We start from the raw sequence: 16,278 nt of genomic DNA on the forward strand, positions 1-16,278 counted from the left end.
CAAAGTCAAAATAGATCAGTGTTTTGACAAATTCACTATTGTACTCCGAAGTATAATTCCCATCCAATAATATTTCTAGTTTAGGTTCAGAAACTAGAGAAGAGCTCCATTTCTTCCTACTGATGTATAATGCAGTTACTTTCCAGTTATCCTCCCTAGAAAACTAACGAGTGGCTTTTTGGTCAGTAGATGTTTTGGGTAATTCCCCTCAAAATAGGAAAATTAAAATTTTGAGAAGTTCACTGAGTTAGATTAAAAATTTTACTAGATTTCATTTCTATTATTACTTAACTATCAAAACACCAATCCTTTAAAGAAAATTTGACATAGTATGAGACAAGTCAGATAAATATAATGTTGACTATTCGTGGGTACATGCATGTTGAATCTAAAAATTGTATTTAATTGATTCTGGAAACACTTTTTGAAGTTCAATAAGTGCTTCAGAAATCAGCTGGGAGTCCACAAATGGTAACAGTATTTAGCTCATTTCAATGGAAATGGTCTCATTAAACGTCAGCTGCTAAAAATGTATGAGCAAAGCCATGTCCTTTGCCCTCCTGGAGGAAAGAAACCCTCCTTGCACAGTTTTGCTTTTAAAATTAATCCTTGTTTAAATTGTTAACTCTTGCTCTAGTGGTGGCCCATGGCAAGAAATTCAAGCCCCTCTCCTTCTCTCTTACCTAAGCATTTGCAAACCCTTCAGCCAGCTCTGATACTGTCAATGCAAAATGACTTTTCTAACTGCATTTAAAGTATTTTAACCAGCTTTAGTGATAGACTTTCTTCCTCAGTGCAGAAAATGCAGTTTAAATCAAAACTTCAGAATGCTAAACATGCATGTTTTCTACAACATGATCTCAAAAATTCCAAAAGTAATGAGCAATATCAGTAACATCAGAATAGATATCGAGTAAAATAGCCAGATGACATTAACTAAGCAACACTCTTAGGTTATCTGTTCTTTAAGAATTAACTAAATGGAAAATTTTCAAATAATTTTGTTCTCACAGTAAGAGGCTTGCTTTAAAATAGGTGGTTTCAAGGAGGGATTTCATTTCTATATTAGGTAACTTAAAATAATAGGATATTTAGGAAAACATCATATAGAGTCTGCCTTGAATCAAAGCAATTTCAGCATATAAAATTCGTATCAGAATTGTAACTCATGGGAAATACTTTTTTAATTGGAACATTGAAGCTTGCATTGTTATCACTTTAAGTCCTTAGAACTGCTCATTTTGCACCAATGTTGATTGTTTATTTTGAGCCATTAGTGAAGCTCACATTCTAGAAATATTCAATCCAAATTAAGGAAAAGAGCACCAACTGAAAGAATATTTTAATTACTCTTCAAGATTAAAGTCCCTAAGACACACAAAAAAAGGAAAGACATTTCATGCTCATGGATTAAAAGAATAAATATTGTTAAAATGCCTATACTACCCAAAGCAATCTACAAATTCAGTGCAATCCCTATCAAAATTCCAATGGCATTTTACACAGAAATAGAACAAATGATCCTAAAATTTGTATGGAACCACAAAAGACCCCAAATATCCAAAGCAATCTTGAGAAAAAAGAACTGGAGGCCTCCCTGACTTCAAACTGCATTAAAAAGCTACTGTAACCAAAACAGTATAGTATTTTCATAAAAACAGACACATAGATTAACAGAACAGAATAGAAATCCCAGAAATAAACCCACACATGCATGGTCAATTAAATTATGACTAAGGAGCCAAGAATATACAATAGGGAAAGACAGTGTCTTCAATAAATTGTGTTGAGAAACTGCACAGCCACATGGAAAAGAATGAAACTAGACCACTAGCTTATACTGCACACAAAAAATCAACTCAAAACAGATTAAAGACTTGAAGATGAGACCTGAAACCATAAAACTCTTAAAAGAAAGCATGACATCAGTGTTGTCATTGAGTTTTTGGGTCTACCCCAGAAGCAAAACAAAACAAAACAAAACCAAAATAAGTGGGACTACCAAAAAAAAAGGTTCTGCACAGCCAAGGAACCCATCAACAAAATGAAAAGGCAACCTATTGAATAGGACAAAATATTTGCAAATCATACATCTGATTAGGGTTAATATCCAATATATATAAAGATCTCATACAACTCAATAGCAAAACAATAGTCTGATTAAAACATGGATCAGAGGCTCTGAATAGACATTTTTCCAAAGAAGACATACAGATGGCCAACAGACATATGAAAAGATGCTCGACATCACTCATCATTAGGGAAATGCAAACCAAAACCACAACATGCTATCACCTCACATCTGTTAGAATGGTTATTATCAAAAAGACAAGAAATAAGAAGTATTAGTGAGAATGTGGAGAGAAGGAAACCCTTGTGCCTTGTTGATAGAAATGTAAATTGGTGGAGCTCGGAAGAAAAATAGAATGGAGTTTCCTCAAAAAATTAAAAATAGAACTACCATCTGATCCAACAATTCCACTTCTGGGTTTTTATCCGAAGGAAAAAAAAAACACTAATTTGAAAGACATAAATGTACCCCCATGTTTACTGCATTATTTTCAATAGCCAAGATATAAAAATAACCTAAGAGTCCATCGATGGATAAATGGATAAAAATGATGTGGTACATACACACACACACACACACACACACACACACACACACACACACAGGAATACTATTCAGCCATAAAAAGGAATAAAATCTTGTCATTTACAACAACATCAATGGATCTTGGGAGCATTATGCTCAGTGAAATAAGTCAAAGACAAATACCATATGATCTCACTTATATATGGAATTTAAAAACAACAAGAAAAACCAAGCTCTTTGGTACAGAGAACAAACTGGTGGTTGCCAGAGGTGTTGGGAAAGAAGAAGAAATGTGTGAAGTAGGTCAAAAGGTGCAAAATTCTAGTTATAACATAATTAAGTCATGGAGTAATAATGTACAACAGGGTGACTATAGTTAATAATACTGTATTACACATTTGGAAGTTACTAAGAGTAAATCCCGAAAGTCCTCATAACAAAAAATTTTTTTGTAACTGTCTATAGTGATGGAAGTTAACTAGACATATTGTGGTGATCATTTCACAATATATGCAAATATTGAATCATGTTGTATACCTGAAATGAACATGTTATATGTCAATTTTACTTCAATTAAAAAAAAAAAAAAAGATTTGTCAAGAAAGTTCTTCCCATTTCCCACCAAAGAATAAATGTCACCGATTCAAAATACTGTAAAAAAATGGCTTTTGCTTTTTATTGGAAAAACCTACTTAGTACCTCTGAAACCTTGACAAGTTCTCTAAAAGTAATTACTGGCTTTTTTCTTTGTTTGAATGTGAGGTTTCATAGCAAATTTTCAAGGCTCTTGCTCCCACCCTCTAATGCTCCAAATCCAAATGACAAGTAGTTAGATGGCACAGAGCTGTTCAATGAAGAAAACAAGTCTCCTGACATCTAGTACCCAGCTCTACAACTTCTGCTCCTGGAACCAAAGAATAAAAAGAAAGAGAAAGAGGAAACATAGAAGAAAATCTTCATGACCTTGAATTAGGCAAAGATGTCTTGTCATGTACCATCAATAAAAATATCCAGCCGGAAAAAAAAAAAAAAGACTTCTTAAGCATCGTACCAAAAGCAAGATCCACAAAAAAACAAATCAGTGAATTGGACTTCACAGAAATTAAAAATCAGCTCTTTTAAAAACACTAGTAAGAGACTAAAAAGGCAAGCCACAGATTTGGGAAACAATAGTTTTAAATTATACATGTGATGACAGATTTGTTTTAAAAATATATAAAGAACTCTTAAAACTCAGTAAGAAATAAAAAACTTTAATAGGCAAAAAAAATTGAACAGGCCCTTGCCCCAAAGAAGTCATGCAGATTGCAAATAAACAGATGAAAAGATTTTCAACACCATTAGTCAATAAGAAAATACAGAGTAAAACCACAATGAGATACCACTACACATCTACTGGAACAAAATTTAAAACATAGCCAATGTCTTTAATAATGTGGAAGAATTAGAACTCTTATATATTGCTGACGGAAAAGTAAAATGGTATAGCCACTTTGGAAAACAATGTGGCAATTTCTTAAATTAACATACACCTACTGTATGATTCAGCCATTCCACTCCTCGATATTTACCCAAGAGAAATAAAAGCATGTGTGCACAGAAAGACTTGTATACCAATGTTCATACAGCTTTATTTGCAATAGCCAAAAACCTGTGAACATTCCAAATACCATCAACATGTGAATGGATAAACAAATGATCCTTTATCCACATCATAGAATACCACTCTGCAATACAAGAGTGGCCTATTGACATATGACAATCTCAAAATAAGTATAATGAGTGAAAGAAATTAAACAAAAAGAGTACATATTGTAGATTCTATTTATATAAAATCCTAGAAAATACACAGTAATCTATAGTAACAAAAAGCAGATCAGAGTTGCCTCGGAAAGAGGGAAGGGGTGGGGAGGATAGAGAGCAGCAAGAGGGAAGGAATTACAAAGGAATGCAAGAAAACTCTTGAGGTGATGAATATGTTAATCATCTTAATTTTAATGATAGTTTCATGGATATATACATATATACAAACTTATCAATTGTATACTTGATGTGTGTGCAGTTTAATGTATGTAATTTATACCTCAATAATGCTGTATTTAAAAAAAAAGAAGAAAAAGAAAAACACTTTCCAGAGACAATACTAGAATACCATATAGGGGTAAACCAAGTTGTCTGCTCTTGGCACACACTGAACTTCCTTTTCCCCCGATAATATCTGCAAATTTATGAACTATCAAATATAGTCTTCATGGATAATATACTTACATATGCAAAAGGGAGCCAAACAATTAGCCACTCTCCCTACTTGCCCAGGAGAATAATCAACGTCTGATGAGTAGCAAAGCATACAAATTTGATTTACAATGTTTCCCTGCTCTGAGGGTGGGCTGGAAATATATGCTTATACATTGGAAAATGCTTACATACCAGACTTCACTAAAGGGCCAGGTGCACATTTTTGCTTTATCCCCGCGACTTCTACACCAGCAGTGACCTACTGTCTTGTAGCCTGGATGGCTCTGTCAGTGGAGCAGATGGAACAATTCTTTCCTACTTCTAGTTAGATTTGATGCTCACTGATAAAAAAATCAACATTTCCTCCTTGCTGAGTATTCTTGTTCACATGTGTTCATTTGGCATTATACCTGCTTACAAGATGTTCTAGCAACATATGTGCCAAGTCATACTGGTTCTGCTCTGGGAACCTAGGCGTCTTCAGGGTACTATTTATTCTGCCCTCTGTAACCTCCTGAGGAGGGGGTGGGGGGAGGAAGGGGAAGATAAGGCTTTAGAATTTTTCTGCAATTATGTTGTTGATACTTGCAGATAAAAACGTCTGAAGTTGAACTTAGGAAGATACCAGTTTGACAGCCTCAGTACATAATGAAGACGAGCTCTTTACCATTTCTGTTTCTCCCCTAAGGAAGGTGCCAATGGCTCTATTAAAAGGAAGGGGCTGTTTGCCAGTTGGAACTGCCATGCATGCCCCGTGAAGCTGCCCAACATAGCTGGTGGGCCAAAGAAGCCCGTCTCCATCCTGGAGTTTGGCTCCTGCCAGAACTCACACCGCCTGAGAAGAAACGGAAGACGGCCAAGACGGGTGCAGTGTGTGTACCTATTGTCTTGGCACAAGTTCAGTTCAGTTTAGACCAGTTAGTGCTGCCCCTGGAGAATATTTACTACATATACAAATAGGCAGTTAACATGACCCTTGATAGACATGGTAATAGAGTTTTTACTGACAATTGACCCAGAACTGCTTTCTGCCAGTTATACCATGATTAATTCACTATGCTGGCAGAGAAAAAAAACAGCTCTAGCTGAACCCTTGGATTCAGGTTGAGAATCAGCCTACCAAAGCTCTACTACAGTGATCCAGTCAACGTACAGTGAACCCAAAGGTTTTGAATACTCTTAAAGCATTTCTAATATACACAAGATGGAAAGATAGCATCAATACAAGCACTGACTCTTCCTAAAATGCCACCCCCTGTTGACTTTGGGGTTGTTCTTTTGTGTTCTGAAGCCCCTTGGAAGGTTTAAAATACATAATCAACCCTGGCTTCCAGCAACATTTGGATTTTCAATGAAGACACGTACACCAAGGAGCATAATGCCAACAGTGAGCAAATTCCCTGAAATTCCTACCAGCCAAGGGATTTGGATAAAACTGATTTGTCACAGAAATGCTATGAGTATACTGCTACTCAGTAAATGGGCCTTGCCTTTCCGTACTTCTTGCCTTTCGGGCGCTGACAGTATGAATTTGTTAAAAATCTCACTTCAACATGAGGATGAGAGGACTCTTAGAAACTTCCCAGGCCAACTTAACATGTTTCCTGAAAGTATCACATAAGAAAAGAAAGTGGGTCCTAAGACTCAGAGCTTCCCAACCTCGTCAGACTAGCAGGGCGGAAATGACAATCGCCTGCCTCTAGAGAAATCCTAGAATAGGCAGCTCTTACATATTAATGCCCAGCATAGACCAAGAAACTCGTGGTCTCACAGATTCTCATCAAGCCAATGGATTTCTCTTTCATACACATGTTCTCACCTCAGCCACAAAGTCACAGAGCCACACATAATAGGGGTTTAAATCAAAGATATATACAAGGTATTAAACATGTACCCAGGTAATAGTTAGACACTGTTGTATCTTTAGACATAAGTCCACATCTTAATATTTTAAAAAGCTGCCCAGTTCACATTTACTTAAATTACTACTGATCTGGAAAATAAATTGAAATATTGTATATTTGGTTACTCTTTGTCACCTGTGATTTTTTTTAATTAAATATTTACCAAAATAAAAGTTGCCATGAATTTTTTTAAAAGATTTTATTCATCTATTTATTTGAGACAGAGAGAGAGAGCGCACGCATATGTGAGCACGAGAGGGGTGAGCGTCAGAGGGAGAAGCAGATTCCCCGCTGAGGTGGGAGCCCAAGGCAGATGCTTAACCAACTGAACCACCTGGGTGCCCCTGTTGCCACGTATATTTAAAAATATTTGATGTATATGCAGAGAAACGTCCAATTACTATGCTCTTACTCTTTGAGGTATAGGATTAAAATTTCATTTATTCCATTTGTTAAGGAACAGGGAATTTTTCCTTACCAATAGCGAAAGGGAAAGAAATATTTGGATATAAAAACTAAGTAAAAAAGTATGCATTTCATGTAATGTCTGGTGATTAACAGAGTATATTTCTCCAAGCAGCTCACACTGAGTAGTGAAGTCCTTCAGAGTCACTTTCCTTCTTATTCACGCACATCCTGATATATAAAAACATCTGTGAAGTTAGTTGGAAAGTACACACTGGCATAGTCTGAGCCCACTGTGACTGTTCATGGCTACAAATGTAGGGCTGATATGGGCTATCAGTTGGAATGTGGGGCATAGGTGCCCCTATTCGGTTATTAAATATTTTTAACATCACCCCAGATTATAAAATGTAATTGAAAGTTAGTAGCATGTTTTTTTTTTCCCTACCATAATGCTGTCTTATAAGTAGTCCCTTTAGTGAATGCATTGTCATGGGCTATATTATAAAGGGAAGAGAAGAGCAGGAATCCTCCCTCAAAAACAGGGAACAGGAACTTGATGAGGATATTAAGTTGTTTCCTTATTGTCTGGATTGCTAAAACAAAATACCATAGACTGGGTAGCTTATAAACAACATAAATGTATATCTCACAGTTCCAGAGGCTGGGAACTCCATAATAAAGTTGCCAACTGATCTAGTGTCTGGCCGGCTTCTTGGTTCATAGACAGCCATCTTTTTGCTGTGTCCTCACATAGTAGAAGGGGCTAGGGAACTCTGTTTAGTATCTTTCATAAGACATTAGTCTTGACAAAGATTTTTTATAGGACACCAAAAGCTTTCTGACATTGGTCTTGACAGTGATATATTGGATATGACCCCAAAAGGACAGGCAACAAAGGAAAAATAAACAAGTGGTATTATGTCAATATATAAAGCTTGTGCAAGAAAACAAACAACAAAATGTAAAGAAATATGGAAGAAAACATTGTGCACTATATATCAGATAAGAAAATAGTATTGAAAATATGTAAGGATCTCATGCAACTCAATAATGAAATAAACCCATATTAAAAAAGGTCTAAGGACTGAATAGACATTTTCCCACAGAAGGTATACAAATAAGTGAAGGGGATTAAGAGGTACAAACTTCCATTTATAAAATAAATTAGTCACGGAGATGAAAAGCCCTGCACAGGGAATATAGTCAATATTATAATAACATTGTGTGGTGATAAATGGTAACTATACTTATCATGGGAGCACTGAGTAATGTATAGAACTTCAGATTACTATGTTGTACATCTGAAACTAACATTATATTTCAACAATTAAAGAACATTGATTCCATTCATAAAGGCTCCATCTTCATGACTTAATCACCTTCCAAAGAGCCCACCTCCTAATACTATCTCTTTAGGCATTAGGATTTCAACGTATTGAAATTTTAAATTTTGAGGGGACACATGCAGACCATAGCACCTGTGGTAATAACTTTGCCTCCATTTCTTAGCTTTTGGTTTCTGTCACCTTTTGAGACCTATAGGCCCTCACTGCATGTCTTTATCACAACATTACAAAGTCACAATCTAGACTGGTAACATTACAGCTACCATGAATTGAATACCTACTATGCACCAAATACTAACAATCCTCCAAGGTAAGTGTTATCCCTGTTTTATACACAAGTAATCTAAGAATCAAACAAGGCAAATTATTTGCCAACAGGCCTATAGTATTAGATAGCACAGCAAAGTTTCCAACATGGGCTGTCTACAAAGCCAATGTTCATTCTACTCTGTTTTATATTATTCTTCCTAGAAAAGCTATAAAGATTGACAAGCTGTCCCTGAGAGGCAGCATGTTTCCTCCATTCCTGCAACCTCTTGCTTTAATGGAACAGGCAAACCATCCCCACCATGGACTCTGAATTCTAGTTATTTTAATATGGTTACGTTTGTTAATGTAAAAATAGCGATAATAATAATAATACAATACCCATGCATGTGACAAATCAAGAGGAGTTTTTGTTTCTTACCAGAAAAATGGCTCTGGAATTGAGGGCAACATAGACTAGAAGAGCCCAGGCTTAGCTGGAAAAGAACAGATGATAAAGGGGACAATTTCAGAAGTTATTAGTACTCTAAAGGAAACGTTGCTCAGGTAATTAGTTTTTCTTAAACTAAAGTGATAATATAGATTTCTTAGTGAATCAGACAAAAACTATAAATTTGTGGCAGGAAGAGATGTACAGAGGTTTAGATAACTACAGAACTCAGTAAAAACTCTTGAAGCTGGATTCTGGATGTATTCTTTGTACCTATTGTGTTCAGACTAATTTATAGCTGGTATCTAACTTTTGCTTTACTCAGATTGTTTTTCAAAAGAGTAATTTATTCTCACCTTTTAAAAGAAAACAGTCATTGTGGAGCCTCTGGGGTTTTTTGTTTGTTTATTTACTATTACATAAACTTATGTTTGGAAAAAATAAAATAAATGCATGTGTTAGATACAGTCAAAACCATGGATACATTCAAATTAAGTTATCAAGTTAATGTGATATGTGATGCTATTTTACTGAAACCAAAGTGTTCGTGTTATAAATGGTAGAATATACATCCTCAGGTCTGGTTCTATATTTTAACTATTTCTGTGTGTTGAATTCAGTAATTTTAGTGCTTAAAAATGTCTTTTTAACTTAAGCATGTAGCATATAATGGAGTTAATAACTTTGAGATTTTTCTTGCTACTTCAGGATAATCAGATCTTACATTCAATCAAAACTACAACAATCTATTTTCACATGCCAATGTAAAGAACTATACAAATGACCAGTTTAATTGAAGATTAGTATTATTGTGCACAAGATTAGTTTGGTAGTAGGGATAAAAAATACCAGTGGTTTAAATTTCTTTAGATTTTTTCTTTTAATATTAGCATGAAAGAAGTCTAGAAATCCGCAGTCCATAACTGATACAGGCAAGACATGATGTCATCAAGAATGCAGGCTCCTGTATTTCTGCTCCTGAATCATACCTTCCATTTTTAAGGTCACCCCATCATCCATGGAGCTCATGCTGGAATTCCAATTATCATCTTCACACTGAAGGCAACAGAGCAAATGCAAAAGGGCAAAAAGGATTCCTCTCCACTGAGTTGGCTTCCTTTAAACAGCCTTGCCATAACTTCAACACAATATTTCTACTTATATCCTATTTGCTTCAACTTAAACATATGGCCATACCTATTTGCAAAGGAAGAGAAGAAATAGAAATTTGTTTTTGGTTTCCATGAAGCAGTGTGTCTGGGTTTGTTACTAAGGTGAGAGAGGAAAATGTTTATCAGTGTAGGCAACTATTAATCTTTGTCACATGTTATACTTTTAAATTCTGCGCTTTAAAAATCTAATGCAGTTCTTAATAAGGAACATTTACATCTACCACCAATAAATGTTCCCATTTGATATACACAAAGGTGACAACCTCTAGGTAAGTGTGAAATAGAAATGAAAATATTGCTTTCTGCCTGCCAGTTCTTAGCACAGAACTCCTAAAATCCTTGTCATTTCCTACGTGATAAGAGCACTAAGAATATCTTTTTTTCTAATATTTGGGTTTTTACCCAGTTCCTGGCAGGGCTTCTAAATGTCTTGGAATTTACTGAGTGATAGAAATGTGTCTTGTTCTCTTGGGTCTAGACTTGGTGGACATCTAGAAAGCTTCAGGATGGGGACTGGTCACCAGAAAAGCCAAACCATGATTAAAAACTTAGAACTTTTAGCCTCCTCTTTATCATTTGGATAGGGGAGAAAGTCTGGAGATTGAGTTAATATCATGCCTACTTGATGAAGCCTCCATAAAAAATCCCAAAAGTAGGAGGTTTGGAGAGCCTCTGCGTTGGTGAACACATCCACATACCAGGATGGCGCACCTTAACTCCATGGGGACGGAAGCTCCTGTGCTTAGAACCCTTCCAAACCTCACCCTAAGTATCTCTTCATCTGCCTGCTCATCTGTATCCTTTATATAATAAACTGGTAAATGTAAGTAAATGTTTCCCTGAGTTCTGTGAACCATTCTAATAAATTATAGAACCTCGTGAAAGGTCCCGGCCATTTGGTCAAAAGTACCAAAGACAACCTAAAACTTGTGATTGAAGTGGGGGCAGTGTTAGGAGACTGAGCCCTAAACTTGTGGTGTCTGATACTCATTCCAGCTGGACATGTCAGGTGAACTGTGTAACACCTAGGTGGTATCACAGAATTGCTTGGTGTGCGTTGGGGGGCGGGGGGGGCACGAATCACATCTGATGTCAGAGATATTGCATGTGTGTGAGTAAAGGAGACACACGGGAGTGTTTTTGCTACACATTGTATGTCTACTTACAATGTAAAAATGGTAATAACCTCTACAGTACAGGTGCTCTTTGTTCTATTTGCTTAAACTCTTACATACAAAATGAGGACTTAGTTCTACCGTTATTTTTCTCTTCTAAAACTCTAGCACAACTTTTGTTCATACAGCATACAATGACAGTTTTACATCTCTAATATAGCCTCCAGCAATCTGAAGGATCAAAATTCTCTTTCTTAAAGAAGAATCTAAGGTTTAGAGAGGTTAGACAACCTGCCTGAAGTCATGCAACTAAATCCAGCCTTGGACCCCTCTACAGGTGCTGTGGCTCCTCGGGCCTCCTGAGGACGATTTCTGCCAAGTTCCTTTGGCACAGAGTCACTTCTTCAGACCTAGGGGTCTAGTTAACATTCTGGATGGCCATGCAATCCTATGCGGGCTTCCCAGAGTCTTAAAAGAATGTTTTTCTTGGCACCTCCATTTCAAGGCATCACATGGGTACCAGGTAGAGCACAGGCTGTTCTACCAGTAACAATGATGGTGGCATATGGTTTTACGTTGTTGATAGTAAATAGACAAGTTTTAGCAATTATTTTAGAAAAATGACTCATCGTTGTGGTTATGAACTAATTCTGGATCCACACCACTTGGTTTGGGATCACAGCTCCAAAATTACTGGCTGTGTGATCTTCATTAAGTTAATCAACCTACACCCCATTTTCCTCATCTGTGAAGTATAAATAATAATACCTACAGGGGAGGATAAAGAGGATAAATGAGTTAATATTAGCGCTTAAATAGTGCCTAACACATAGAGATGCTATAGTGTTTGCTCTCGCTATTAGAAGTAGTTGTATTATTAGTGTTATTATAGTCATTGTACAGAGGTAGAAGGGAGCAATTTTGCATAAATGGGAATACTCTGATGTGAGAGACCTAAAGAAGGAATTCAGAAAATCATATAAAATGGAAATGCACTTAAGAATAACACAGACCCTAAATCCAACAGGATCTCAGATCCATCACTCATCTTGGATAGAGATCTTTTTGTTGGCTGGCAACAAAGTAAATTGGTCTTTTTCTATTCAACAATTGTAAAGCTTAGCAAAATAATTGATCTTTTTTTTACTCAAACTGCCAGAATCACATTATAAATAATAACAACTGGCTGCAAGAAGTAAGGAGGGAATAAACCTTTGGGTTTGGGTGGGGGAGGGAAGAGCACCCATACATTTGGGAAAGGTAGAACTAGTAATGCAAGAGACTGAACCACATGTCAGAGACATAAGCCTGACCATAGTCAGCCCTAAGCTGGATTTTCCTGAACCTTTTCCTACTTCTGATTGACCTTCTGTTATCCTCCTGCATTTGGATTTCTCTTACCTCCTGATTCACTTGAAATTTCTTTTTTTTCAATTTGACATCCCATGTACCATGCTTACAATGTTCCAAAAAGAAGTATTAAGTTGAGTTTAGAATGTATCCCCCTTCTCTGTAGGACATGCAGTAAAAGACAGTGCCAGTCTTCATTTTATAAAACAAAGTACAATACTTATGCAAAAATAACTACTAAAGAAGAAATATATTTCTGAATAGTATTATAAAAGTGTTTTCTGCCCTCTATTTTTCACACAGATGAACTCAGGCATAAGGCTTATAGGGAGGGAAACTCAGAGTTCACTTCCTCGCCTCCCCCAAAGAAAAGATGGAATAAAAAAATTCTTTAGAACTAAATGCAAGAAATTGCAGAGAGAGTGAAAGCAGTTATGCATGAGGAACGCTAGCATAGTTTGACTCATTTGGTAAAACTTTAAGACCAGTATATATATGACTGATACCTGCAAAACTTGCTTTAATGCTTGTTCTTCCTGTAAACTGATATTTCTCACAAAATTCAGAAGGGTACTCAACTCCTTTTCTTCCTCTTTACGTGCATTCTGCCTCAAATCCAGCACAGGCATGCAAACAGGTAGATTTGATTCCTTGTGTTGAACAAAGGATTCTGTCTTTCACCATAAAATGTATGCATTGCTAAAAGGAATCATGAGTTGTCAAGCAGAACAATACAGGATGGCAAAGCTTGGAAGGAGAAACTGAGGTAGGTACAAAACAACAGAATACAACCACTGTGGGTCCCAAGCCCTGGCTCGGTCTAAGCCTACACAAGGGAATCTCTGCACCTCTCCCTCACTGAGCAGCCCTGAGAGCCTCTTGACCTTGGCACACGTGTGGACATCAGGGACCACATTATGCCCTGGTGTGATTAATGCAGTTATCCAAACTCTACCTCACAGCCTCCTTTGTGTTTTCTAGCACAGTAGCACCCCCACTAGAGGGCAGGAAAGGGCATGAAGAACCAGTAGAACTCCCATTAAGTTTTGAGTGAAGAGTAAGGATGAAGAAAGAATTTCTTCTGTTGACAGGGTCTGTGGTCCTAATTAGCTTACATAATGGAAAGTAGACCACACTCAAGTCTCAGAGTCATTTTTAAAAAATTAAAAATTCTAGTTCTGTGACTGACAAGCATTTCCTAAGTTATTTTATTTAGTAAATTCATTCTTTCTCCTGGACTCTAAATACCTTTGAGCAGGCTCTCCTATGCAAGTGTGCAAGACCACTCATATTTTGTGACAAAAGGCTGATTAATACTCATCCACTCCAGGAAAAAAAGGGGACAGAGTAAAAAAAATGGGACCGACAATTTTGTACTTTTTTGTAAATAAGTCCTAAGATTTAAAAGAGTGAACAAGATTTTACCGCAAATAATATATCTACCCAAGCTCAGCATAATATGTAGTCTGCTAGTATTTAGGTATGACAGGAACAAAAACCAAAAGAAGCCACAATTGCACATTTTAGAATCAACTCCAAATTCATCTAAATATGAAATATTTGTACAACGTTGATACATGAAAAACAAATGGGGTCTTTAATTCAGGGGTTGAGTTTTTTGAAATCCAGCCTATGTGAGCTCTTGGAGAATATAGATTTGCTGCCCTTTCTTTATAATATGTAACTGCTATTTCTATTCTGGAGATTTCTCATGAGTTTACAGCCACACTGTCACATATGTTCGCCTTTCCACCTAGTACTGGATAGGGTTAAGTTCCTATTGATTTCTGTGACTCGGGTTTGGGGGGTTTCTTTTTAGGTCAAATGTATTTTATCTGAGAGGTCATGGTGTGGCAGTGCGGCAGCGGGCTGAACATCCCCAGCAGGAGGAAGGTAACAACAACACACTGTCTGCGGAGCCAAGCATGAATAAAAACTACAATTAGCTTTTGCTGCTTTTCTGCAGAATCTGCATTTGCATTTTAAATTACATTTTCGTGTACTCATTTTCATCTTTCTTTTGGCTTTTAAAGCTGGAACAGAGACTCCTGACAAAAACACTGCCTAAGATTGGCATTTATTAGGGGGAAGAAAAAACACATCCACATGATTTTTTTTTTCTAAAATATTCCTTTGAGATTAGTTATTTCAGAAAGTCATGTTGACAGGCAGATGGAGAGAAAGATGCAAGATGGTTTCAGAGATTCTAGGAATCTCAAAGCCTGGATTTCCATTTCAACATTTCAATTCCTTGCTAGTCAGTGAGTTTCTCTAGCTCACTATATTAAAGTGTGTACTATAGTAATATATATTAAACTTGCTCTCCTGATACATGCTGACAGTTGTATAGTTTATCATGCCAATAAGTTTGTTGAAATCAAATCAAATCAAACTTGTCTCTTAAACCTCTGGAGGGATGCTCTCTCTACAAATTTGTTAAGCTTTGTGTGTTCTCTCCCCCCACCCCATTTGCTTAAATACTATTGATTAACAACAGCCTTCTCCCAAGTGATCACTGGGTGTTAAATGTAAAGCAAAACAGAAATTCACATGAATTGGATTGTGAGCTCATTCTCACTTCTTTGAAAGGGACCAATCCCTCCTCATTAAATGATTAATTCTTGGGGACCCTTTGGCCAATGACTTTATGGATGGGTAAACCAAAAAGAATATCTCACTTTTCATTTTATCACTAAAGGACAGATGCTGAAAAACTGAAGATTGAGCCAGGTGCCAAGGGGGAATATAAAAATTATACAACTCAACCGCCAATTTTCTAAAGGAGATATTAGCATGGAAATGTACTGCTATGATCAACTCAAGTGGAATTAAAGGAACTGATATTGTGGGGTATTTATAGTTCTCTACAATTCTAGAGAATTCTAACTTTCTCTATCTTATTGGTATATCTTAGCAGTTTATGTCTGAGTACATCCCAGTCTGTATTTTGTCCAGCCTTTAATGGTTTCATGCACTAGTTCCTTGTTGTGCAATAATAATGAAACCCTTTAGGTTTGAAACACTTTTACATGCATTCATTTAAAATTTTACATTGAGTATAAAAGGCACTAAGGATGCATTTGTGAAAAACACAGATAAGACCCCTATTCTCAAAAGTCTGCATTCTAATTCGCAAAAGAATCAGTAAGTGGGAAACACAAAATCACTTTAAGTAGTTATAAGTGCTATGAAAAATAAAGAACACTGATACACTAAAATGATATGGGGGAGGTGAGGCTAATTTAAATTGAGTGACCTGGAAGGCCTAACAAAACATGACACTTGAGCTCCATTATAAGAAGAGATAATGATGAAAAGATTTGGGGTCAGAGTTTAAGTAGAGGGTACAGCAAGTACCAAGGTGCCGGCACAGGAACAAGCCTGACCTTCAAAGAAGCTAATGTGGCTGCTGGACAGTAAGCAAGAGGGAAAACGGAAGGGGATGACCTCCA

Source organism: Halichoerus grypus, chromosome 3 (genome assembly GCF_964656455.1).
Source record: "Halichoerus grypus chromosome 3, mHalGry1.hap1.1, whole genome shotgun sequence".
Lineage (NCBI taxonomy): Eukaryota > Metazoa > Chordata > Mammalia > Carnivora > Phocidae > Halichoerus > Halichoerus grypus.